At 42.9% G+C, this 24779-nt stretch overlaps 1 long non-coding RNA gene across 1 annotated transcript; it reads left to right on the top strand.

Moving 5' to 3' along the window:
• Nucleotides 1-52: 52 nt before the first annotated feature.
• On the top strand, nucleotides 53-24779 carry LOC108583539. Its single transcript, XR_002519284.2, has 2 exons — nucleotides 53-90; nucleotides 19067-24779. It is a non-coding gene; the product is annotated as an uncharacterized LOC108583539 (long non-coding RNA).

The following is a 24779-nucleotide window of genomic DNA, read 5'->3' as shown; positions in this document are numbered from 1 at the left end:
GCGAGGTGGCTTATCCCTGTAATCCCAGCACTTTGGTAGGCCGAGGCAGGAGGAAGAGCACAGGAGTTCAAGACCAGCCTGGACAACATGGTAAGACCCCATCTCTAGAAAAATAATTTTAAAAAATAGCTGTGTGTGGTGGTGTGCACCTGTAGTCCGAGATACTTTGGAAGAGGCTTTAACCTGGGAGGTTGAGGCTACAGTGAGTTGTGATTGTGCTACTGCACTCCAGTATGAGCTGGAGTGAAATCCCATCTCAAAAAAAAAAAAAAAAAGAAAAGAAAAGAAAAAAGAAAAACAGTAGACAACAGAACAATATTTTTCACCCATGAGAGAATGTAGGATGAAAATGTGTTCCCCTCTTTATCTCATACCCATAGATGCACATACATACACTGTCACACTGTCTCCATCTGTCCCAGAGACTTGGGTTTTATACCAATCATAAAAGTAGTTTTATTTATTTAAAGCATCTCTTGTTCTTGAAAGGGGCAGTTGACTCCTGCGTCTTGTTCTATCCCACTGACATCCGCTCATAGGAAATAAAAGTATGCAGTGAGGGTGGGCAGGACCCCCTGTATCTCCAGGGCCATAACCCATAACAGGGAGAGGGCTGTGTTGGGGCTGGAAACAGCATATACAATGAAGGCTATTTCTATGTTATATTGAGTCATTGGTTTAAAGTTTCAGAGAACCAAATAGATAGATTAGGAGATGATTCCCACCTTACTCTAGGAGTGCCTGAGCAGAGGCACACCTGTTACAAACTAGCAATTTCATGTGTTATCACTTGGGAGTGTCTATCAAAAAACGGAAGTCAATGGGGGTGACTGGGAAATACTAGAGAACAAAAATAAAAACATCATTATACTGAAAATGATTTATTGTATATGCTAGGTGTGGGGAGAGCATGTAGAATGCTTGGTAAGATACCAAAAGTTGAGGCCCTAAAACACTATTTAAAAACCATTTTGAAAACAACAACCACAACACAGATGAATGTAAAAAAAAATGAAACTGCCTGGTACAAGAAAAGTTTGTACGGAACTTACTATTCGACCATAGGAGGCAAAATGCTAACTTCCCACAATTAAGACAGAAATGATCAGAAAGTTAAATCAAAGCTGAGTAGGATAAACTCGAAAACATGTCCCCAGATTCCTGCCTTCCTTCCTTCCTTTTTTCCTTTCTCTCTTCATTCTTTTCTGTCTTACTAAAAGAAATATTTATTAAGCATCCAGTAGACATCAGAGGAATACAAAGTAAAAGATGATAAAAGGAATACGGAGACGGAGAACTGATACAATATACATAAATTGTAGATGTTTCTAAAGATTAAAAGGGAGTGAGTGAAAGAAAACAATCATCAAAGGTATAATTAGACACAATTTTCTGAAACTGAAAAGATCTAAATATGGAGATCAAAAATCCTACTGTATTTTAAGAAAAGATAAGGGAAAAAGGATTCACACCTAGAAGAAAGTAGTAAATGCCAGAAAATGGGGCAACTTGTACAGTATTTTCAGGGAAATGTGTGCAACCCAAGAGCGTTGTCATCAGCCAAATGGCCACTCGTGGGTAAAGGTTAAAAAAAAAAAAAAAAGCAAGAAAAGGACATGAAAACAAAATAAAACAAAAAAAAATGCTTAAACTCTTATTTGAGGGAGAAGGAACTTGAATGTGATCTACATCCTACTAGGACTGACTGAGATGAACGACTCAAGAATGGGGGAACCATGGTATTAAAAGTGATTTTGAGAAAACAATTGATCTTAAGTCAAAAACTGTAAATACCCTTCCAATTTGAATGCAAATGTCAATATAATTCTCAAGAGATAGTTCTCAATTATGCAGTGCTAACTGAATAGAAAATGGGTTTAGAGAGAGGCATGAAAAACATAAATTGTTTTTCTTATAAAGTGGATGAGAGTTGACATGAAATCTTGAAAACCAGAGAAAAAGCGATTCAAAGATGTAAAATGAAACCAAAGTAAAATTTTGAAAAGATTCCTTCCAAACTACTGGGACAAAATGAGGAAAAGCAAAATGCAGACCAAAATAATAAATACAAATAATAAACAAAATATTCAATAGAAGAAATAGCAAATCAGTATGCAAAGCAGATACGAAACAAGACGGCCAAGTCGGTAACAATGTTAGCTAACCCCTGCCTGTCAGTTACTGCATATCAACAGATTTGCTCTAAGCACTTTATGCACACTCTATTGCTTCATGTAATCTTATTTTACAGATGAGGATATTGAGGTACAGAGATTTTAAGTACATGCAAAGAGCTTAGAGCGGATCTCTTCACATATAGCATTGATGCCTGACACCTCCCATGGCACTGTAGACAAGGTCCCTGTCTAAGCCTGTCTTGGCAGAGAGGATGCCACTTAAAATCTATAATATGAGTTTCTCTAGTTTTCTGCAATTTTATTCCCCGTACAACACAACTCTGATAACTCTACTGTCATCAGTAGATATCAGTGATACCTCTACTGTTATTCTGAGAGTACAGGAGAAAATGGCAGTGGGTATCTACCAGGTACACATGGAAAAGTACCTAATATTACTACTGTAAACATCTAGATTTTACCTAGTAGTTACATCTTATTTACCTATCTTATTTTACTTGTATTCTGAGTACCAAAACTGACTCTCTAGCCTAGAGGCATGCTGGTTTAGCCAAGGCACATAGCCAGGAGTGAGATGAGGCCAGGGACTGACAATTCACAGCTTGGCCTCCTGGAGGAAACCACACAGAGATGGTGCAGTGTCTGCCAACAAAAGGTTTCTACTGGGCACTTTTCAGATAATTTTTAAAGATTCTGTATAATTAATGATATTTCCCAACAATCGAAAAGGCCAAACTTTTCTTATTGTATTCAACACTACATCTCTACCTCAATGTCGTAAATACCACATAAAATGAAAAGACAAAGTTGAAAAAGTGGTTAAAAATATCAGTGGGGAAATACAGAAATAAAGAAAGCAGCGCTGGCGACATGAGTTCAGACAAATTTTATTCCAGACCAAATACTATTAAAGGAGACAAAGAGTGTCACTTTACAATCCACAGTGAAGAGAAAATGTCATGAAAATTTATTTGCTGAATAACATAACATCAAAATATATAAAGCTAAAAATGTTAGAAATAAAGTGGGAAATTTACAGAAACACGTTTGCTTTGGGAGAAAGTAACATACCTCTTGGCAGTTAAAATAGACTAAAAAACATAAATATATCATACATAGATAAATTTAAATAAAATAATAAGAATATGAATGTTTTAAAATAAAATATGTTCTTTAAGCTTTCATGAAAGATATAAAAATTTTCACCTTATTCTAAGGCCACAAAAATGAGCCCAATAAAGTTTTATTTCTTTCTTCTTTTAAGTGTATACTTTATTTTTAAATTTTTACTTTATTTTATTTTATTTTATTTCAAACAGCTTTTGGGGAACAGGTAGTTTTTCCTTACATGAATAAGTTCTTTAGTGGTGATTTCTGAGATTTTGGCGTACAGGTCACCGGAGCAGTGTACACTGTACCCAATGTGTGGTCTTCTATCCCTCAGCCCTTCCGACCCTTTCCCCCTTAGTACCCAAAATCCATTACATAATTTGTATGTGTTTGCATTCTCATAGCTTAGCTTCTATTTATAATTGAGGATGTACAATGTTTGGTTTTCCATTCCTGAGTCATTTCACGTAGAATAATGATCTCCAGTTAAAAAAAAAAAGAATAATGGTCTCCAACTCCATCTAAGTTGCTGCAAATACCATTATTTCGTTCCTTTTTATGACTGAGTAGTATTCTGTGGTGCATACATACCACATTTTCTTTATCATTCGTTGATTGATGGGCATTTAGGTTGGTTTCATATTTTTGCAATTGCAAGTTAGCACAATAAAGTTTTAAATCTTTTAAAATAAAGATTATAAGATCAACTCTTCAAATTTAATGTCAATTAAATGCAAATTAAAAATCCAAGTAAAAACAATAATGAAGAATAAAATTTCCAAATAATTAGAATAATAGGCTCTAAATTTCTGATTATTTAGAAAGAAACCTAAGAAAATTTCATCATAAACATGTTATAGTGACAAAGCTATACTCGTAGGCAAGCTCATAACAGTAAGTCAATTTTTTATTAAACAAGAAATAATAATAACATTAAATTATTCAATCCATTTAAGATACTAGACTGAGACTCCAAAACCAACCTGGGGAACTAGGTAAATGCAAATTATGAAGATAAGAACTGAAATAAATTGAAATAGAAAATAATTAGAAAATGGAATAAATTATTCCAGGAAGTTATATCCAAACTAACCCCCTCCCCATGTCTCAAAATAGATAAAGTAGATCAACTAGATCAACTTCTGGTAATCTAACGGAAAAAAAAAAAAAATAGGGAATCACCAATCACCATTTACCCTTAAGAAAAATGAGAAATAAGAGAGACCAAATAATTCCAGATATACAGATAATTTATAAAGAAGATAATGTAGTTACAATGGCCAACTGTAGGTTAATACATTGACAAAATCATTGATAAAGTTAATTATTTAAGGGAGAGATAGAAATAATTGAAATGGACTCAAAACAATGTAAAGCAAAACAACTAATTAATTGAGCAGACCAGTAAACACAGAAGAAAATTAAAATGTACTGTCTCATATGGCAGGCAATATCATTGAAAGGTTCTCTTAAACTATCGAAAATCAGATACTTTCTATAATTAATACATTCTTCCAGTAGGTGAAATATGAATAAGTTAGTAATGTCACAGACTATTTATGTCTGATATGCCTTTGAAGATGCAAAAAGACAAACTAGGAAAACAGTATAAAGTTAAGAGAAGAGTGTAGGACCTTATGCTACCAGGTTTATGGAATGGATTGAGAAGCACATTCTCAAAACCAGACAGGCCATATAGCTTAGCAAACCTAAAGGAAAAACAGTCTCTGCATTTAACAAGCACCCTCTTTGTTTCTCTTTTCCACAGAGGGCTTCATATGCTCATGCATATGTACGTGTGCATGAATATATACATTTTCATATTATTTCTCCATCTTTCTCTCGTGTGCACGTGTGTGCCTGCACACACGCGCACCCACACACACAGTTTTGAGACTGACCTTCACCATCTAACCTTAACTTGAAGTCCCTGTAGTTTCAGCTGATGAGAATAATAGGTAACTATCCACAAACACTGAGAAATTCATTAGGAACCCAACAGTTCCAGAGCCCTACTCATTGCTTGGGTTTCAGTTAACTTCCTTATTACTACTTTCTTCCAAAGGCATGCAAATAATAACCCAGAGAGATGCAGAAATAAAAGTAATGGCAAAGGTGTTTTATTCTGGATTATTTTCTTGCATGAAAAGAAATGGCAGAGAATCCATTTGTTGGAGCAGGAGAAGCTTAAACCCAAGCTCATCAGGCGAAAAACTGTGACCAGTGTTCCAGGGAAACTGGGTGATGACTAGGGATACTATTTATCCTAGCTCTTAGAAAGCACAGAGCTTAGTTTTATTCCTTGTAATTTTGAATGAGTTAGATACAGAAATCAATAGCATCAAAATGCGAATCTGTACTTAATAGAAAAACAAAACAAAACAAACCATTGCTCTGGCGATTTAAAGAAAAAATTAAAGTTCTGGAAATTATATTTTCCAAATATAAGACTTCCCACTTGCATGTCAAAAACAGCCTGTTTGAAACAAAATCATGAGTGGTACAGGAGGGGCAAGAAATTAAGGTGAATGCAGAGATACAAAGAGAGCCTGTTGGGGTAAGAACAGAAGATAAGATATTTCAAAAAGTCATGGTGAAATTTCAGATTTGCATTAGAGGTAACAGAGAATAGAACCAATATCACAGAAACTGGAATTGATATGGGGAGGGGAATATGATAAAGACACATTGTAATCTTCTATACTTTCTTACTAGAGGATCTGGAACATATTTGTTTTATTCCTTTTTTTGGTAATTTGGGATTCTCCTTTTAATTTCCAATTTTTCACCCTTCTCCAATGTATAGGAAAGGAATGTGTTTCCTTGGAAATTTGGAAAATATTTATTTTATTTTATTTTTGATAATTTAGGATTCTTCTTTTAATTTCCCATTTTTTACCCTGCTCCAATATATAGGAAAGGAATATATTTCCTTAGAAACTTCTGAGTATATGTAGCCTTTTGCTTCTTTGCATAAGTGCTCCAGCCTGCTGCACAGTTTTTGAGTCATTCTTAAAACTTCTCTTATTTAACATCCTCTCACCTACTCTCCTAACCCCATAATTTCTTTCTGAGCTAGGTCTGCCCCTCTTTTTTCCCTTCAAGTTTTACCCATTAAGTGTACATCTTCTAGTCAGTTATGACTAGAAAAGCAACCAACTAATTTTATTTGATGTATGTGAAAAAGAATTGCCAACAGACACTAAATTTTTCAAATGATGCTGCATAAGGCCATGAAGAATTTTTCTTTGAGAGTCAGTTAAGAGGCATTATGATCCTCATTTAAACTCCTTCACTGATTTTTCTTCATTTCTCCATCATGACGCCCTCTCCTTCTACATAGTAGATTGATTTAGTTATTTAGGTGTTCCTGTGTGTAAAATCATCTTATTGAGTATTGACTGAGGCACATGTTTGCATGAGAGCTTTGCAGGTGTTCTGTAGAATACCAATATGGTAAGGCCATTGGGTCTTTTGGAATGGTTCACAAAGATGGGGGTGACTGTTGTTGTAGCAGCCCTAATAACTAATGTCTCAGTTTGTAGGAATAGTTGGAAGGACTGGATATTAAAGTAGTGACGTGGGAGGAGTTTTCCCTTATTCTCCTCGCAGGGCATGTGACAGGGGTGTGGCTGGAGTCTTGGGTGCTCTGCTGCTCAAACCCCTAGGGGGACCATGCAGCTGGGCAGGTCAAGGGGAATGTGGACTGCAACCCCATAGCAGTGTCTACAGTTAAGTGTTTACAGCTCCCAAAGCCCCACTGGGCGTGTGTTACAATATGCTCTTTCAGTTTTGCTGTCTGTAAGCGGCTTGTATAAATCAGTTAAATTAGATCTTCTGCCTTACCGCAGGGACAGAGGGCTTTCTGTATCCCGGGTGCTTGCCCTGGTGTACTGGAAAAACTGGATCACACGTGGGCTTGGAGAATGAGTGCAAGGTTTCATTGAATGGTGGAAGTAGCTCTCAGCAGATGGATGGGGAGCCAGAAGGGGGATGGAATGGGAAGGTGGCCTACCCCTGGAGTCAGGCCGCTCAGCAGCTAGACTCTCCTCTGACCATCCCCAGCCAAATTTACCTCAGCATTCATGTTGTTCTACCATCGATGGCCTGCTAGCATCTGTCTGTGTATTTTTCTGCTGGTGTTCCTCTCGACGCCCAGCCGCTTGTGTGCGTCCACTTAAGGTCTTGGGCTTATATGAGCACAGGATCGGGGGTGTGGTGGGTCAAAAGGCAACTTTTTGCGTGTGAAAATAGGAATGCTCGTCCTCACATAGGTCCGTGGGCACAACAGGCCTGAGGGTGGAGCCCTCGCCAAGGATGCCACCCTTCTCTATCCAGCACTTCCCTGCTCTTCCTGTATCAGTAGGACATTTTAAAAAACATTCCTGGAAGCTGAAATGACCCCTCCAACCCAAGTCCGAATTGTTCTTGAATCCGGGGAAAACCTGGGCTTGTACCGCTTTCCAAGCTTTTTTTCCTTCAGCCAAAAGCAGTTTTAGGGATGCTGGTGGCACATCGCTCTTCAGTTGTTACCGTGCCTTGAAATGTAGTTTATATAGAACAGCCACAGTGGGGGGAGGAGTAGGAAGACTTCTGCAGAGGATATGTCGGTTACTGCAGTGCAACAGCTTCCTGAAGCCAGGCTGCTTGATTCTGTTTATGTGGGGGACTTCCCAACTGTGTTTCAATCAGCTTGCTCTCTAAACCTGCACAGTGTGGGCTGAGGATCTGCTTGTGGGATGATCACTTGCTCTCTGACAACCCAAGAATTAGCACGTCCCTTTATGGACAGTTTTTTTTTTGGTAGCTCAAATTGAGATGCATGAGAGTTATATGTTTTAAATAAAATAGCCTGATCTATTGAATAGCAGGAGAGACTGAAGTTGCTCTTGGACTCATGCATTTTACTGCTTTGATTTAGTGGCTTATTGGGTAGTAGGGTATCACTGGGGTCATATCATTGACTTTCTTTGCACAATGAAGAAAAAGAAAGAGAATAAGGAGGAGGAGGAGGAAAGAGAGGAGAAAAAGAAAGACGATGAGAAGGAGGGGAGACAGTGCAAGAGGAGGAGGAAAGGGAAGGGGTGGAGAAGTGGGAGGCGGAATAGGAGAGGGAGGAGGAGGAAGATAGGGAGCAGGAGGAGGAGGAGAGGGAGGGAGATGGGGGGAAAAAAAAAAAAAGAACCAAAACACATGCATTACTTCTTTCTTGAGAGAAATTTGGATATAAGGATCCACCATGATTCAGCATCTGCCCTAAGTAAAAGACAAAAAGCGTTTGTTTCCATGCCTCAGCCAAAGACTGAAGAGAAAATAAAACAAAACAGACAGACACATAAACATAACTAGTTAGTTTGTCTCTCTGGGGACTGAGAGATGGAAAGTCAACTTAACTCCGAGCCATGAATCCTGGCTCAAGGGATATGGTGCACAGAGTTCGGATTTTAAATTAGTGGTGAGTTTGGAGAGCTTTGCATTCAACTCCCAGCTCCATGAGAAAGACACATTGAAGAAACCCTTTGACAAATAACTCGCTCTTTGCACAAATTTGTCTCAATATGACCCAGAGCAGGGAGTCAAAATTCACTGCCTCACTCAGGTCTACTTTGGTTTTCTCCACTCTCTCACCTGCCGCATGAACAACGCAGATTGTGTTCTAGCTTCTCTTTCCCCTGGTTTGTAGTTCTCTTTCCCACTGCAGAGAGAAGGCTGGGACAATGACTTTAGATAATGCATCAGTCCTGAGTGCAATTTGGGAGTGGAAAGGCTTTTGAAGTGAAATTGCTTGCAAGGTGCTCTAAGACTAAGGCCAAGCAAACCCGCTCGATAACATCAAGTTGAGAAAGACATGGGAAAACCAGTCTGGCCCTAATGGGAAGTGGATGGCACACTCAAATTGCACACCTGGAGGAAAGTTGATAAAACAGCGAGTAGGGTTGATAAAACAGCGAATAGGGCACTCCCAAGGGCAGTGCTGCACCCAGAGGCCAGGAACAGTGGAGGAGGCATTATTATGCCTAGGCCAATAAGGGCAGAGAGAAGCAGGTCACCAGCACCTGGAAGGAGAGAATGGCAAGGAGAGGGATGCCATGGCAGGAGTCCTGTCAGGTTACAGCCAGCTCACAGAAACCTGCAGGGAAGAAGGTGAGGGCTAAGTACCCTGATCTCATTCTTCTTCCTCTCTAGAGTCTCTGGCTGGGGCTCTGCATTGGCCACATCAAAAAGATATGATGAGCCAAGGGAGTCCTTTGATGCAGTCCATGCAGGTCAAGCTTCCAGAATAGAGGCAGGAGAGAGGAGAGTGAGGTGTGGACTTGGGCAGGGGGATGAAGTGATGCACAGCTCTAAGGAAGAGGACTGTGAAAGTCTGGAGAAGCCCTGACTTTGACCCAAGTGCTGTCTCTCTTGCATCATTGTGCCTACAATTTACAGGGATGGTAAGGGGAAAGAGGAGGGAACAGAGAATTCCTTTTCCTACTTTACCCATTAGCCAAAGAGGGAAAACAAGTGTTGGCCCCAGTACAATGCAGCCTGCCCTGGGACAAGACATCAATCCCCAAGAGGAAGTACTCTCCAGGTACACATCAATCCCCAGGAGGAAGTACTCTCCAGGTACACACCAATCCACTGACTAACAGATGTGTCAGACTTAGTAAAGCACAGATGCACTTTTTTCAGGGTCACTGATAGCATGTTCCCCTCACTGGGGTGAAAGAGTAACGACAACTCATGAAACCCCATCTGGTTGTGGTGCACACACCAGACAACACGGTGATCTCTTCCATCATTTGGTTTTAGTGGAGACCGTTTCCAAATGGAAGCAATCTGTCTTTCCCATGACTGGGAACAGTGGCTATTAACTATAGGGAAACCATCTCCAACAGTAGGTCAATTAGTTACTGCATTTTAAAGCAGCTGTTTAAAAAAAAACAATTTCCCTGCATTGCTGGGTATGTCTTCTCCATGCCTTGTCTATTTAAAATCACTGTTATCCTTGGCAGATATGGAGACTTTATTATTTCTGAGAGCTTTACAGGAGATCATATTCTGTTTTTTTAATGTATGCAGAGATAGAATTAGATTTTAATTATCACTGGCACCTTTTCACTATTAGACATAGACTTGAAAAGACAGAAAATGGGAAGAATTTATACTGAGATTGATAAATACTCAGAAAGATGACTTAGCCATACACATCTTCAGTTGAAAATGCTATCTGATCAGTAAAAAAAGAGATAGGATCCAAATGTGAAATTGGCTATTTCTGTTTACTTATTAATATTCTTCATACTTTCATGATGTAATGGGCTGGGACTTCCATAAGCTTTTCCCTGGATGAGAAAAATCGAAGAGGCTGTGTTCACCTGTTCCTTCACCTTCACATTGGCATCAGCTGCATTATCTCTTACTCGGCTGGACTCTGCTAGTTGGGCTCTCCTATTCAGTTTCCCAAGAAGCTACAGAAAAAGCTTGACCGACTTTTGTCCAAAGGGCAGTGAGCAATACTTTTTCATTGTCATATATTATCTGGTTGTGGGAGCTAGCTAAATCTGGGTTCAGAGACAACACAGAAGTTGGGCATTTTACACTGACCTTGCCAGCCCATCTTGAAAGTGTCTAATTTTAAGCAATTCTCATAGGTGTTGACCAGGGTTCCTCAACCTTGGCAGTTTTAACATTTGGGGCTGAATAACTCTTTGTTGTGAGGAGCTGTCTGGAGCATTGTAGAATGTTTAACAGCATCCCTGGCCTCTACCCACTAGATGCCAGTAGTACCCCTCTCTCTTCGGTTGTGATGTTTTAAAATGTCTCCAGATTTTGCTAAATGTCCCTTGGGGGAAAATTACTATTAATTAGGAACCAGTGGTATAAACACAACTACTTATGATTATGAAATTAGATAGATGGATAGATGATAAATAGGTAGGTATGGTAAGTAGGTAGATAAGTTGTAGATCAATATACATGGGCACCTATGCATAGCTCAACAATATGAAGGTTGTGATTTTGGAAAGACCATGTGATGTATCTTCAAGCACATCTGGATTTCAGACTGGGCTCTTTCCAAAAGAAGCTCTGGGATACTTCCTTATCTACAGAGCCTAGCAATGTTGACCTCATAAGGTTTTGGTGAAGACTAGATGAGCAAATGCTTGCAAAGGGCTCTCCACTGAGCTTGGTGCAGAGCAGGTACTCTAAGAAAGCCATTTTCTTCCCACATGCAGGAGCTGTTAGTGCCAAATAGACTGATAGTGGCACTAGAAACAAGTCATTCCATTCGGCTGGGTGCAGTGGCTCAGCCTGTCATCTGGGAAGGCTGAGGTGGGTGGATCATTTGAGGTCAGGAGTTCGAGACCAGCCTAGTCAACATGGTGAAACCCCGTCTCTACCAAAAATATAAAAAATTAGCCAGGTGTGGTGGTGGGTGCCCTTCCAGCTACTCAGGAGGCTGAGGCAGGAGAATCGCTTGAACCCGGGAGACAGAGGTTGCAGTGAGCCAAGACTGTGCCACAGCACTCCAGCCTGGGTGACAGAGTGAGACTCCATTTTAAAAAAAAAAAAAGTTATTCCATTCATTGACAGATGTTTCTACCCTCTTTGCTCTGTGTCAACTGAAAGAGATATCTGCCTTTGTTTCATACCATGTACTAGTTCATTGTTTCACATAAAATTGCCTTTATTTAAAAATTAAGAGGCTGGGCCCAGTGGTTCACGCCTGTAATCCCAGCACTTTGGGAGGCTGAGGCATGTGGATCGCCCGAGGTCAGGAGTTTGAGACCAGCCTGGACAACATGGTGAAAAATACAAAAATTAGCCAGGCATGGCAGCAGATGCCTGTAATCCCAGCTACTCGGGAGGCTGAGGCAGGAGAATCGCTTGAACCCAAGAGGTGGAGGTTGCAGTGAGCTGAGATCATGCCATTGCCCTCCAGCCTGGGGGACAAGAGCAAAACTCTGTCTCCAAAAAAAAAAAAAAATTGTGTAAGAAACATATAAACACAGTCACACAGTCTCATTGTAAAACTTCAAACACTACAGATAAATCTTGGATCTGCCTTAACTGACATGGTTTGGCTCTGTGTCCCTACCCAAATCTCATCTTGAATTGTAATTCCCTTAATCCCCATGTGTCAAGGAAGGGACCAGGTGGGAGGTGAACGAATCATGGAGCCAGATTCCTCCATGCTGTTCTCATGATAGTGAATGGGATCTGATGATTTTACCAGTGGCAGTTCCCCCGATTGCTCTGTCTTCCTTGCCACTTGTGGCTTGTGAAGAAGATACTTGCTTCTCCTTCACCTTCTGCCATGACTGTAAGTTTCCTGAGGCTTCCCCAGCCCCGCAGAGTTGTGAGTCAATTAAACCTCTTTCCTTTATAAATTACCCAGTCTCAGGTACTACTTTATAGGAGTGTGAAAATGGACTAATACATTGACTTTCTATGCCAAGGCTGTCCCTATCCCCAGAGGCACCTGCTGACATCAGTTTGAGGTATTTCCTCTCAGATATTTCCTCTTGTTTTTATGTAATTATCATTTTGTGTGGATAAACATACATGTTTTGGCTTTATACATGATGATGTGTTACCTTTTTATGGCATATACTGTTAGTGCATACAGACCTAGATCATTGTTTGTTTTTTGTTTGTTTGTTTGTTTGAAATGAAGCTTCACTCTTGTTGCTCAGACAGGAGTGCAGTGGCACAATCTCAGCTTACTGCAACCTCTGCTTCCCAGGTTCAAGCAATTCTCCTGCCTCAGCCTCCTGGGTAGCTGGGATTACAGGCGCCCACCATCATACCTGGCTACTTTTTGTATTTTTAGTAGAGATGGGGTTTCATCATGTTGGTCAGGCTGGTCTTGAACTCCTGACCTTAGGTGATCCACCTGCCTCAGCCTCCCAAAGTGCTGGGATTACAGGTGTGAGCCACCACACCCTGCCAGATCAATATTTTTAACGGTTACTTGGCATTCCACAGTATTAGGACTTTGGTTATTTCAAAGTTGGGGTTATCGCAAACAATATTGCAGTGAACAGCCTTACATCTCACTGTACATTTATCTGCAATAGATAGTAAGAAATGAAATTGCTGGAACAGAGGGTATGCACATTTTAAATTTAGTAGAAGATATCAGGTTGCTCTCCAATGTGGCCAGACCATTTTACGTTACTATAAAATTCAGTAACATCAAATTTAAAATTTCTTGCAATCTGATGAAAAGCAAAAAAAAAAAAAAGATATCTTGATTTAATATGCATTCTACTGACACTGTCAAGATGAGTATATTTTCTTATATTTATTGACCTTCTTTCATTTTCTTTTGAGATTTGCTAGTTCCTTTCTTATACCTGTTTCTGTATTGGGCTGTTTGTCTTTTCCTTATTGATTTGTATGATTTTTAAATGTGTTCTGCATATTAATTCTGTGTCAGTTTTACACATTGCATAAGAAGAGACTTGAAGATGCCACATAGTAAGCATTTCAAAGGGCATCAGGTTAAAAAGCTGCTGTCTGAGATAATTAGTGAGCTTTTCCAAGCTGTACTTCCCATCTCCTTGTCTCTGCTTTCCCCATTAGGGAACTGGGCATCTACTTCCAATTACACTTTTGACATTCTGAAGTTGTCTTCCTGTGAACTCCTGGGTCTCCAGCATTTCATTTAGGCCTCCTCCTCCTCCTCCTCCTTGCCTCTAGGCTCAGAGGCCATGGCCTATGCCTGCTCAAGAGAAGTACAACAGTGCCCTATTTCCTCATATTCCTATTGACCCATAAAAGCCCCTCATTCCTCACAGCAGCATCCCTAAGTGCTCAATAGAAAACACTGTGTCCATGGAATATTAATAAATTTTGTGTGCAGATCAGACTCATGATGTCAGTTAGCCAGACACTTGGTTGAACCAAATATTTTCTCATTACAGCCTATTTCTTTTTTTTGTTATGCCACCCTGCATGGTGACCTTCCAAGAGAGGATTGAGTGAGCAGCGTTTTTCCAAACACATTTGATGAGACAAGACTTTTTCCCTAAAGCATCTCTTTAGACCACCACACCATGGAAGATGGTGCATGCAACAGGGATGCAGTTTGGCAGCTGTCTCATGCTCTCCCTGGAATGGTTTTTGTTGGGGGACCACTCTGTGTCTTATTTCCCTTATGCTCTGGGCATATTCCCCACATACAGGGCATTAGGGCATTGCAAGTGGTAGAAGCTCCATGAGAACTTCTAAATGGTGAATGCTAACAGGATGAATGTGGGAAAGGGGTGCAGCCTCCCAGGAGAGTGCTGTTTGTAAGTTTTCAGGCCTGGGTCTGATGGGTTTGGGTGACTCTGGACAACCAACCTACTCATCCTTTGTAGGTGTTGGACTGCCCACTCTACAGTGGAAATAGTAATACCTGATTTTCAGGAACTTTGAGGAAAACTGAATGAGATAATGGATGTGCTGGCATAGATAAGATGCCCACATGTGTGAAAACAATATTAATTTATGGTTTGAGTCTTGGTACAGTGTAAAGTATCTGAGAAAACCAAAACTTCCTGTGTTTTCTGATGTTCAAATTCATTCATTTGTTAGGGAGATAGGTAAGACTTGATATGGGAATGTTTTTGGAGGAGGAAATACAGCAGCTTCCTTCCATTTTGCCGGCATGGCAGTTCACATCTGTAGTCCCAGCTACTCTAGAGGCCGAGGTAAGAGGATCACGTGAGCCCAGGAGTTTAAGGCTGTAGTGAACAATGATTACACCTGTAAGTAGCGACTGTGCTTTAGCCCTGGTGACAGAGTGAAACCCTGTTTCTCTAAAAAAAAAAAAACCAAAACAAAACAAAAACAACAAACAAACAAACAAAAATTAATAAATAAAAGCACATATATAGTGGCAGCCTTCTTCCTTCATGATCGCTTTCTCTGGGCTTCCTGTCAGTTCTCAGTCCTGTGGGAGGACCTGTGGGTAGCACCCTGGCCTTGCTTCTTCTCCCTGGCAGGAGCAGTTCCTTCATGCACAATTGATTGCACTTTGCAGTTTTTCTAACACTTGCAGAACCAGTCCCATCACACCCCCTCCAGATGCCTGCTGGAGCTGGTGGGCATTACCTCCTCAGAAATCTGAGTCCCAGCTCCATGGGGCCATTCCCTGAGAGTGTCATAATTCCAACCTCTTTTCTTTGTTTTTCCAACCCTAGCAGTGGTAGCTGTTTCTTGCAGTTGATTGAACTATGATACCGCAGTGTTCTCTTTTTACCCTTTTCCAACTATCTAGTTATCAACTTTATTCCTAGTGAACAATTCTTTATATTAAATTCTCTGTGTTCAAATAACTGGGTTGGTTTCTGTCTTCTAAGTGAACCCTGACTGATTAAGGAATGAAAGAAGAATGGATATGTAAGAGAGGAAGGAGTGAATTCGAAGGAAGGACTGACATAGTTGATCTTCTAAATCCATGTCTGATATTCATTTCTGAAACTCTCAGCTGCCAGCCAGTTAAGGGCCCAGCTGACTTGCACCAGGCCTTTTGATAGAAATCTGAACATTCAGTGCATGAGGCCTCCCCCCAAGCACAATAACCCATTTACCATAGATTAGTTTATTAATCATTATGTGTCTCTTTTGTTTTCTCATGGGATTGGCTGCTCAAATGTGTTTTTCTTTAAGGTGATGGAAAGTCATCAGTAATTCATTAAAGTGTTCTGGTGATGTTGATCGCTGTTATAACGATTACTACATTGTTATATTAGGTTATAGGTATTAACATTGTCTCTTTATGGGAAACCGTTAATGAGCTACACACACTTCCAAAAGACATCAAGCCCATGAGTTTGATATTTAGGGCCTGCTTGTTTAGTGAGCTTAGATGGAGACAAAGGACTTTCCTAGTCTAGGGTTCAAGAGTGTGTGCTGTGAAATCAGATAGCTGCACTCCTGACCTTTTGGCTGTTGTCCCACATGATCCCCATCCAAGTGCATGCCAGTGGGTTTATGAAGGTTCTCATCTCAAATTCGAAGCATCAGGAATGCAGGAATGTTTGGCCATTGTATTCACTAGAGTATCCCCAACACCTACAACATAGCAGATAGGCAGCCATGTTTTCTGTCATTGGAAGGGAATTAATTCTGCTGGAAACGAAGGCCCTGATAATACCTGCAAACTGCCAAAGCTCTCATAGCCTGGAAATGGCAGAGCAGGAGCCCAGCTCCAGCTTACCTGGTTCTGCAGCCTGATTTGGACACACTTATCCGTGTGACCAGCCCTGCTCTCCTGTCAGGGGTAGGCTGGGTGTCACTCAGTGCCCTGAATGCACAGGGACCTGGGTGCTGAGGGACCACCCCCCTCTTCCTTTGCTCTTCTGTTCTTCTTCCTCCTCTCTCTCTCTCAGACTTTTCCATCGCCTCATTAAAATGCAGTTGCGTGATTCGTCAACGCTATTGGAGAAACCTGTTAGATAAAATAAAGGGGGAGAAATTAGTATTTGCAAAGACAAGTAGCATTGAGCTTTGTACCTCATCAAAGGGCTAAATGCATACGTGTTAGCCGTATCACTCTGACTGCCAGAAATCCCCTGAGTGTGGGTTTGGTTTTTCTTTTTCTTTAATGTTTCCCTCTTTCTCTCCTCAGTCTCTTATATGATCCATGATCTTTACATTTTGCCCACAGTCATGAAAGCTAATGGCATCATTTTCATGCATGGACACGGGCCTACCAGCTGACAGTGGTTAGCAATTCTTATTACAAGTATATCTTCTAATTCCCGAGCTGGAATTGTAAAGCTTTTCTATAGTGACACTGAACCAAAATATCGAGATTGCTGAAGCCTTTAAAGAAAGCAGCGGCAAAAGGTTGCGGAATGCCTTTTAAGTAATGCCGCAGCGAGGCTTTCTGGAATACAGATGGGATGCCTGGCTGAGTCTTCCTGTCACCTCGGATCACCCGGGAACGTAGACTCCAAACTCCCAATGGCTTTAGCAGAAATTGAGCAGAGATAAAGAGAGAGAGGGGTAAAAGAGAGGCAGAGAGAGGTCTCTTTTAAGAAGTAACTTCTGCATGGTTTTGATGGCTGCCACTATCTGAACACAGAGAAGCCTCTTTGCTTTGGAAATGGAAATGATAAACCAGAATGTGTATGTCAGACACAATCTGTAGGCCTCTCTCAAAAGCATCCGTCTCCCGTTCCCTAGCCCCATTCACTTTGGCTCGTTCTTGAAGATACAGTTGAAGAGTTCACTGCCTATATTCCTAATGAGGGTAAACTTTCCCCTCTTCCTTCCAGCCCTGGACTGGGCAAGGTTACCTCCTTTGTGTTCCCACTGCCACCCACCCTGTACTTCTCTCTATCACAGAAAAGTAAGTGTGGAAAAGTGGGCAACATCCTGGCTTTGAAGTTGGTCTGGGCGTTCATCTTGAGTACATGACTTATGATTTAGGACAAGACATTTCACTTGTCAAAGGCTTAATTATTTCACCTGTCAAGTGGATTTAACCATACTGACTTCATGGAATTGTTTTGTGGGTTAAATGAGGTAATGTCAGCATCAGAATGAAAGACAGGTGCTGTTTTTCTTTTTGCGGCTTTGCCGTATGCAATTTTTGGTGGCTTTCTTCCCTAGAAGATGGGGCTCCTTGAGGAGCCAGCTGGACCCACAGCTCCAGTGTTGCTGCCAGGACTCTGCCTTTCTTCTGGACTCCTGGCTCTGCCAGCCCCTGTGTGCTGGCTTTCTGCTTCAGGCAGGCTCTCTCTCAGGGGTTAGAAAGATGGAAGGTGGCAATTCCAAAGCAGAATCACATCCGCATAGCTTAGCACTCCAGTGGGGGCAGCTGGAAGGGGACTGAGGATTCTTTCTCCCCTGCTAAGGCTTCCTTGAGCCTTAGTCTCCAGGAAGACTGAGGGACATGCCTGGGTCACATTTCTGCCTGCGGATCATGTAAGGGAGATTGTATAGTATTAATACATGCTACAGCATCGGCTTCCATTGCCTCTCATCCTAGCTTTCTGGAGTGAGGGTGGACAGTAGAGGTGCTTGTTCTCCCAGGACCACATGATATGGGGCAGGGACAGTTATCCGATGGAAAGGGACTGTTCGCACCAGGGGAAAGGGGAGGATCCATGAGAAGTCAAAACAGAGAGATGTATATTGCAAGTCCAGACACTTATTAATAAATGAATTAATCAGCAAACAAATGAAAGACAGTAGTTTTATGCAAAGAGCCTTGGCTTGGGAATTAGGATAACTAAGTTCAAATTGCAATGTCTCTATTCAGTTGGGTGACTTTGTTCCTTGTCACCGTGCCTCTCTGGGCCTGGTGTCCTGGGCTATAGAATTTTCTGGTTGGATTAGAAGATCTCCAAAGTCCCATTCCAACTTTACATGTCTATTATCTCATGCTACTGCTCATTAAAAAAGAATTTTAAGTTAATTGAAACAGGGCTCTTTTGGCAGGCTCTGGAGAAACCCTATAGATATCTATAGGTTAAACAGAAGGGAGGGTAATGGCAGGCTTTCCCTGGCTAAGGGAAAATGAAAAATAAGTAAGACTGGCTGCCCTACTTGGGTCAGTGCCGTGCTTTCTTCAGAGAAGACTACAGACGGGAATGAACATTCTTCAAGCTGCCCAGCTTGTCCAGCAGGAAGGACGAGCTGGAGCCATGTGGATGGGGAAAGGTGGGGAAACCATCCCCACAGGGTTGACAAGAATTGCATGCCGGGTTCTGGACAGATATGTAGTTAGAATTAAGCATTCATCAGGCTGCACTCTGGCCTGCTTCCTTGTTGCTAAAATTCAGGCAGCACTAGATACTGACCATTTCCATCCTTGTCGTTTCTAGAGACAGAATTTCTGACATTGAAATCAAGAGGCTTCTGTTTAAGGATGGCTTCACATGTTTTACAGACCCCGAATTCCAACAACCAGTTTGAAGACCCCCACAGAGGAACAGGATGAGTATGAGAACACAGCTTCTTCCTCTCTCCATCTCACAACTTCACACTTCATCCTGCACTCTTCAACCAATTGATAATCTCCACACTTCGGCCCCCTCCAAAACCCTTAAAAACCCTAGCCCCAAACTCCTTGGGGAGATATATTTGAGGTTCCCTCCCGTCTCCTCATTCAGTGACCCTCTGATTAGACCTCTGGCTCTGCTGCATCCCAGTGTCTTAGTGTATTGACTCACTGTGTGCTTTGGGCAGCGGGCTTATTACGTTTACACATTCATGACCACTTTTACCATTAAACACCATTTATTAGATGATTACTTGGTATTCCATTGTGTAGTTGAGGAAGCAGAGGTTCAGAATAATGAAGGAGCTTGGCCCTGACACCCAGCCAGGGCTGGGGTTAGAAAGCCCCCAGGATCCCTTCCTCAGGCCCCATGGAAAGGTCTGAGTGGGACCTGCCATGTACTCACCTTGGGCCAGTCATGGGTCAGTCAGGTTGCTTCACATTCAGCAGTCAGGCAGGAGCAAGCCGAGGGGTCAGGAGCCCATCCTCATGGCATCTGACATGGGTCTGCTGTCTGGAGCACACAGCCCTGGGGTCTCACCCCTCCTTCCTACATCTCACCTTCTTTCCATCGTCCTATCTACCAGCATGCCCCACAAAGGACCTGGGATGTCACAGGGGAGCTAGATGTCTAAGAATTAGAACAGAATCGAGTTCAATACTAGACAGGCAGCTATTGATAGCCTGGATGAGAGCAGGAGGGCTGAGGAGCCAAGACCCCAGGGGAGGGCTGGGCCATGTTCCCATAGGGGTTAGAGGCATTGCCCGGCTTTCCCAGACTGCCTTTCATGACCGCGGGTCATTTTCTCCTGCCTTTGTCTCCAGTTCTCTCCTATTCTATGCCGGCCCCTCTGACATTTTTTCCTTCAGTTCATTTTTTCCCTTGTGACTCCATTTGCTTTTGAGTTTCTTTTTCTCTTCCCTCCTCTCTACACATTGCCCATCCCACCTGCCTCCCCTCCCTTGCTCCCCTCTCTGGCCATGCCTCTTTCTGTCCTGGCTGTCTCTTCCCTGATTCTCCCAGTTGCCCTCACTGGCCCCTTTCCACTCTGTTTCTGCCTTTACAGGCTTGGCTGGGTCCACTAGGCCTCTGTCAGAAGCCACCACCCTCCCTAGCTTGGGTCTGTCTTGCCCTGGATGTCTAAATCCCTGGGTGATGCTGCCTGATGGCTCAGTCCCTGGCCCTAATGAGGGCCTCCCCCTCCCTCTCTGAGCCAGGCCATTTGCCCCCAACCCCTCTAGGAGGTCCTCTCAGCCTGGACATGTTGATGAAATCCCCTCACCCCACAAGATGGGGGGCTGTTACTCTGAGGGTGGAGGGAGTCAAGAAGCAAGAAGTCAAGCTGTGTGAGCTTGACCTTGCCTCTGCCCTCAGCCACCTGTAGGCCTCCCTTCCAGAGGACTCCACCCAAATCCACCTACCTCCTCCATCGTGTGTGTGAGGAGCCTTGGAGAACCTGCCATCCACACAATGGGTTCTCCACAAATGCCGTTCTTCTGTATCCTCATCTTCTGTCCTGGGGGCAGCCCTTTATGGTCTCATGTGTTCACTCACTCTGCATTTAGCGAGCATCCATGGAGTACCCATGAAGTGCCTGGCATTGTGCCAGGTGCCATCCAACCCCTATACAGTGGGGAACAAGCCAGGCATGACTCCTGTCATCACAGGGCTCCTGTTCTATGGGCAAAATCAGACAGATGATAGCTGATGATGTCGGGGTGCAGGCTCTGTGATCATGGCATCTCCCTGCCAGGAAAATATAAGGGGTACAGGCTCTGGGGAGAGTGCATGAGACTCCTGAGGGCCTGAGTCAGTGGGAGGCACAGCCAAGTCAGCACAGCTTAGGAAAGCCTGCCCTGGGCACGTGCTCTCTCAAGCTGCGATGCTGAAGGATGTATATGATTAGATTTTCCTGGTAAAGGGGTGGTGTATTTGTTGTGGAGCCTGGGAGAGAGGAAGGAGAGTTGGAAATTGTCCAAGCAAAAGAACAGTTGCTGTGAAACCTTAGAGGTCAAAGAGAACATTTCTCCTTGTTCCCCAGGAGAATATAGCTTTATCCTTCCAGACTCAGCCCAGCCTTGAACCTTGGTCCTTCAAGTCCCTATAGCTCCTTCTTGTAGTCCTCCAGAAAGAGCCTCCATTACTGCACCTCAGTGGGTCTAGTCCCTTCAATGGACAGGAGCCATCTCATCTCTAGTATCCCAGAACTTGACACCAAACCTGGAACATAATCAACTCTCAGTCGGTAAGTTCTGATAGATAGAGATGCATGGGTGGAAGGATGAGCAGATGAATAAAAATAAATAAATACGTAACTAAAATAAAGGAGCTCCAGGCATAATCTGAACTCTGAAGCCACCAAAGCGTATTCCATCTTTCCCAGGTTCCTTCAAGACACACCAGTTCTTTCCAGTGTCCTGGGAATCTGGAAAATGCTGATCCGTCATTATCTCAGGCTGCAAAGAACTCCTTTTCCTCCAAGAAATCAAATGAACCCTCACATGTTGAGTGTGTTTGCGCGTGTTTCCTGCAAGCTAAGGCATGGATTTCGAGAAGTAATCAATTCCAATTGATTGGCAAAATCTGACTTGCATTGTCTCGGCCAACTTTGGATGGGAAAGTTCATTAAAAGCGGGCCTCTGGCAAGCCCAACACTCCTCAGTGCTGCAGTAACCAGAGCTTCATTATGCCAAGCAGCAGGATCTGCCCTAAAGAGTCCCTGGCACGTTTTGTGGGGACTTGCCCATCTGCGGCAGCATTTTTTGTAAATGAGTAATTTGACCATGATAAAAATCCACAAGGAGCTTTCCTCAGCTTGGCCGGTGAAGGGCTTGGAGAGAACTCAAGAGAGAGGAGAGTGAGCTCTTTGCTGGTGGAGCAGACACCCCATCCCCTGCCTTCTCCCTGCTCCACCACACACTCCCCTGGACAGAGAGATTTCTCGGCATCACCATCAGGAAAGTGTGAGTGCCCCTCGCAGACAAGGGGCCTCCTGTGGAGCCCCGTGGCCTTTCTGAGGGGCAAGACAGGTCTCTTTCCAGTTGTGCGCTTTCAGAAGCTCCAGAGGCTCCAGCCAGGAAGGTGTAAATTTCTTTCTGAATTTGCACAGAGCAGCAACTTCTGGAAGTCATCAACTCTGGAAGCAGCTGGCACAGGGCTCCCTGACTGAGTGCTCCAATCCCAGGGCAGGAGTCTGCTTCTAACCCATATTTATACGTGCCTGTCACGTGCCAAGCTCTGGGCTGGGCTTGTCAATGTGCATAGCCAGGCTCTCCTTCTTCACAGCAACCACCAGAGCTGGAGGTCATTGAAACTATGATTTTAAAACAAAACTTAGTTATTCAAAAAAAAGGAAAATGCTCATGTGGAAGTACTAAAGGTTTATGCAAAAATGTTACAATTTTCTTAAGACATAGAGCTTGGGACTTAGGAGGAGGCTTTGAAATTTTACTCTGCACTCTAAACATATCATTCATAACTGTAAGGGGTGGTTATTAAAAATGCTTACTATAGAAATTTTGGAAAACAAAGGTGAAAAAGAAAAGAAAAACCACTAGTTAGAGATGATAAACATTTCCATTTTCATCCAGTAAACTAAGCCTGAAATGTACCCATGTTAACATAGATAAATGGTGAGCTAGGATTTGGCTCAGATTTTATAGTGATTTCTGCCCTACTAGGGTTTCTGAAGGTATGTTCTACATAATACTTGGTCCTAGGAAAATCTCTGTTAGAGAGAATAAAAAGATGCATGCTCAGATAAGACTGAAATATGGTGAGATTCATGTCTTATAATTGACAATTCACAATTTGCTTGCAGTATTTATTTGCTTACTAAAGGCTATGAGAAGTCCTGCAAACTTACATGAAAACAAACAAACAAACAAACAAAACCCTCACTACCTCCAATTCCTATTAACCTACCTACATCCTGCCAAACTCATTTTGGAAAGTGCATGATACCTCTTGCCCATGACCATTCAATCTCATCCTTCCACTTGTCTCTGAAGCCTTTGTGGGCAGGTAGGGGTTCCATGGTCAGGGGCAGGGGAGAAGTGCCCTCAAGAAAGTCACTGCTAGGAGGAACTGTGGGAATCTTATTGGCTGTTTCTTGTCTTGTCTTGTCTTTTTAATAGGGAAGGAAACTAAGGAAGAAAAATGAGAGTGACTCACCCAGCGTAACAGAAGAAGTAAAAGACAAGACTGGAATTTGAACCCAAGCCTCATGAGCAGGTCCTGGGGTTCCTACCAGATGCAGCTTCCTGCACAGGCCAAAGGCTCAAGTGACATTCTGACATGAGGCAGGGCCTGGCTGGCCTGGCTAGGATCTCTGGCTAGCTCTGGCATGTGTGGTCTTCAGCAGAACCAGATCATGAACTCTAATGTTCAGCAGCAACCTGGCTAGCTAGCTTTGCTGTTTGTCACAGAGTAGAAGTTATTTCTGGACCTGGAGGATGGATGGGGCTGCTTCTGCTCAGTTTCTACTGGCCCACACTTTTTCCCATGGCACATCAAGTTGGGCCACAGCAGAGACTGGCTTGTCCTGGGACATCCTGTGTGCTGTGCTCAGGGTGAGGGGCTCCTGCACTCATTCTGCTCTAAGATTCAAGGGGTGGATAATCCCACCTCTTTAACACTCTGGAGAGGGGCTGCCATTTTGAGAGGCCCGGGCCCCCAGAATCCATCCCCATCTTCTATGAAATCCCATCTACAAACCGTCACGACCAATGTCTTTGAATTCCCAAGTCTTTTAGCTGTCTGCAGGGATTAGAGATCCCACACCATGAATTCACTAATTTGTTTTCCCCTCTTCCACTGAGCATGACCTAGAAGCCAGGAAGCATCTAGAGATAGGAATCCAAAAGCAATATAACATCTAGTTGGGGACAGGTGTATAAACAGCTCACTGAGGTAGGGCCACTGATAGTGCAAAATTGGAAGTACTGGAAGGACCCTCCAGAAAAGGAACAATGGGATGGATTTTGAAGGGTGAAGCAGGTTAATCTGAGGAAGACAAGAGGCTAGGCCTTCAGTGGAAACAGCTTAGCTAAAGGGGTGGAAGGGTCAAACAGCACATCTGGAGCCCGGCAGTAGCTTGGATCTGGGGGAGCGGGCTGGCTTTGGAGCAGAGGCAGTAGATGCATCCTCAGTGGTGGGAAGGGGTCAGATACTGAAAGAATGGTGTTAATAAATGCACGTGCAGAAAATCTTCTGCCTCTGCAGCGTAGAAGGATGGATTGGAGGGCCCCCCTGAGGGAGAACCAGACAGGAGATCCCTGCCCTAGACCAGGGGATGCCTGGAAGAGTGACAGAGCAGAAATGAGACTGTTGTGGAAAGGGCCATGCACCTGAGGGGTAGAAGTGAGCGAGGGTGTGGCCAGATACCGGGAGGATTGTAGGGAAGGTTGAGGTCAGCTTTAGTGTCTCCAGCCTGCTTGGCCGCAGAATGCAGATCGCGGTCTGAATTTCACATAATTTTCTTCTTTCCACCAAGAATGAGCCACTAAATGCGCAACTAAAAAAGATTTGATAGCTA

This window comes from Papio anubis, chromosome 18, assembly GCF_008728515.1.
Source record: "Papio anubis isolate 15944 chromosome 18, Panubis1.0, whole genome shotgun sequence".
Lineage (NCBI taxonomy): Eukaryota > Metazoa > Chordata > Mammalia > Primates > Cercopithecidae > Papio > Papio anubis.
Note: the sequence above shows the minus strand (reverse complement) of the source record. Positions and strands in the feature narration are given on the sequence as shown.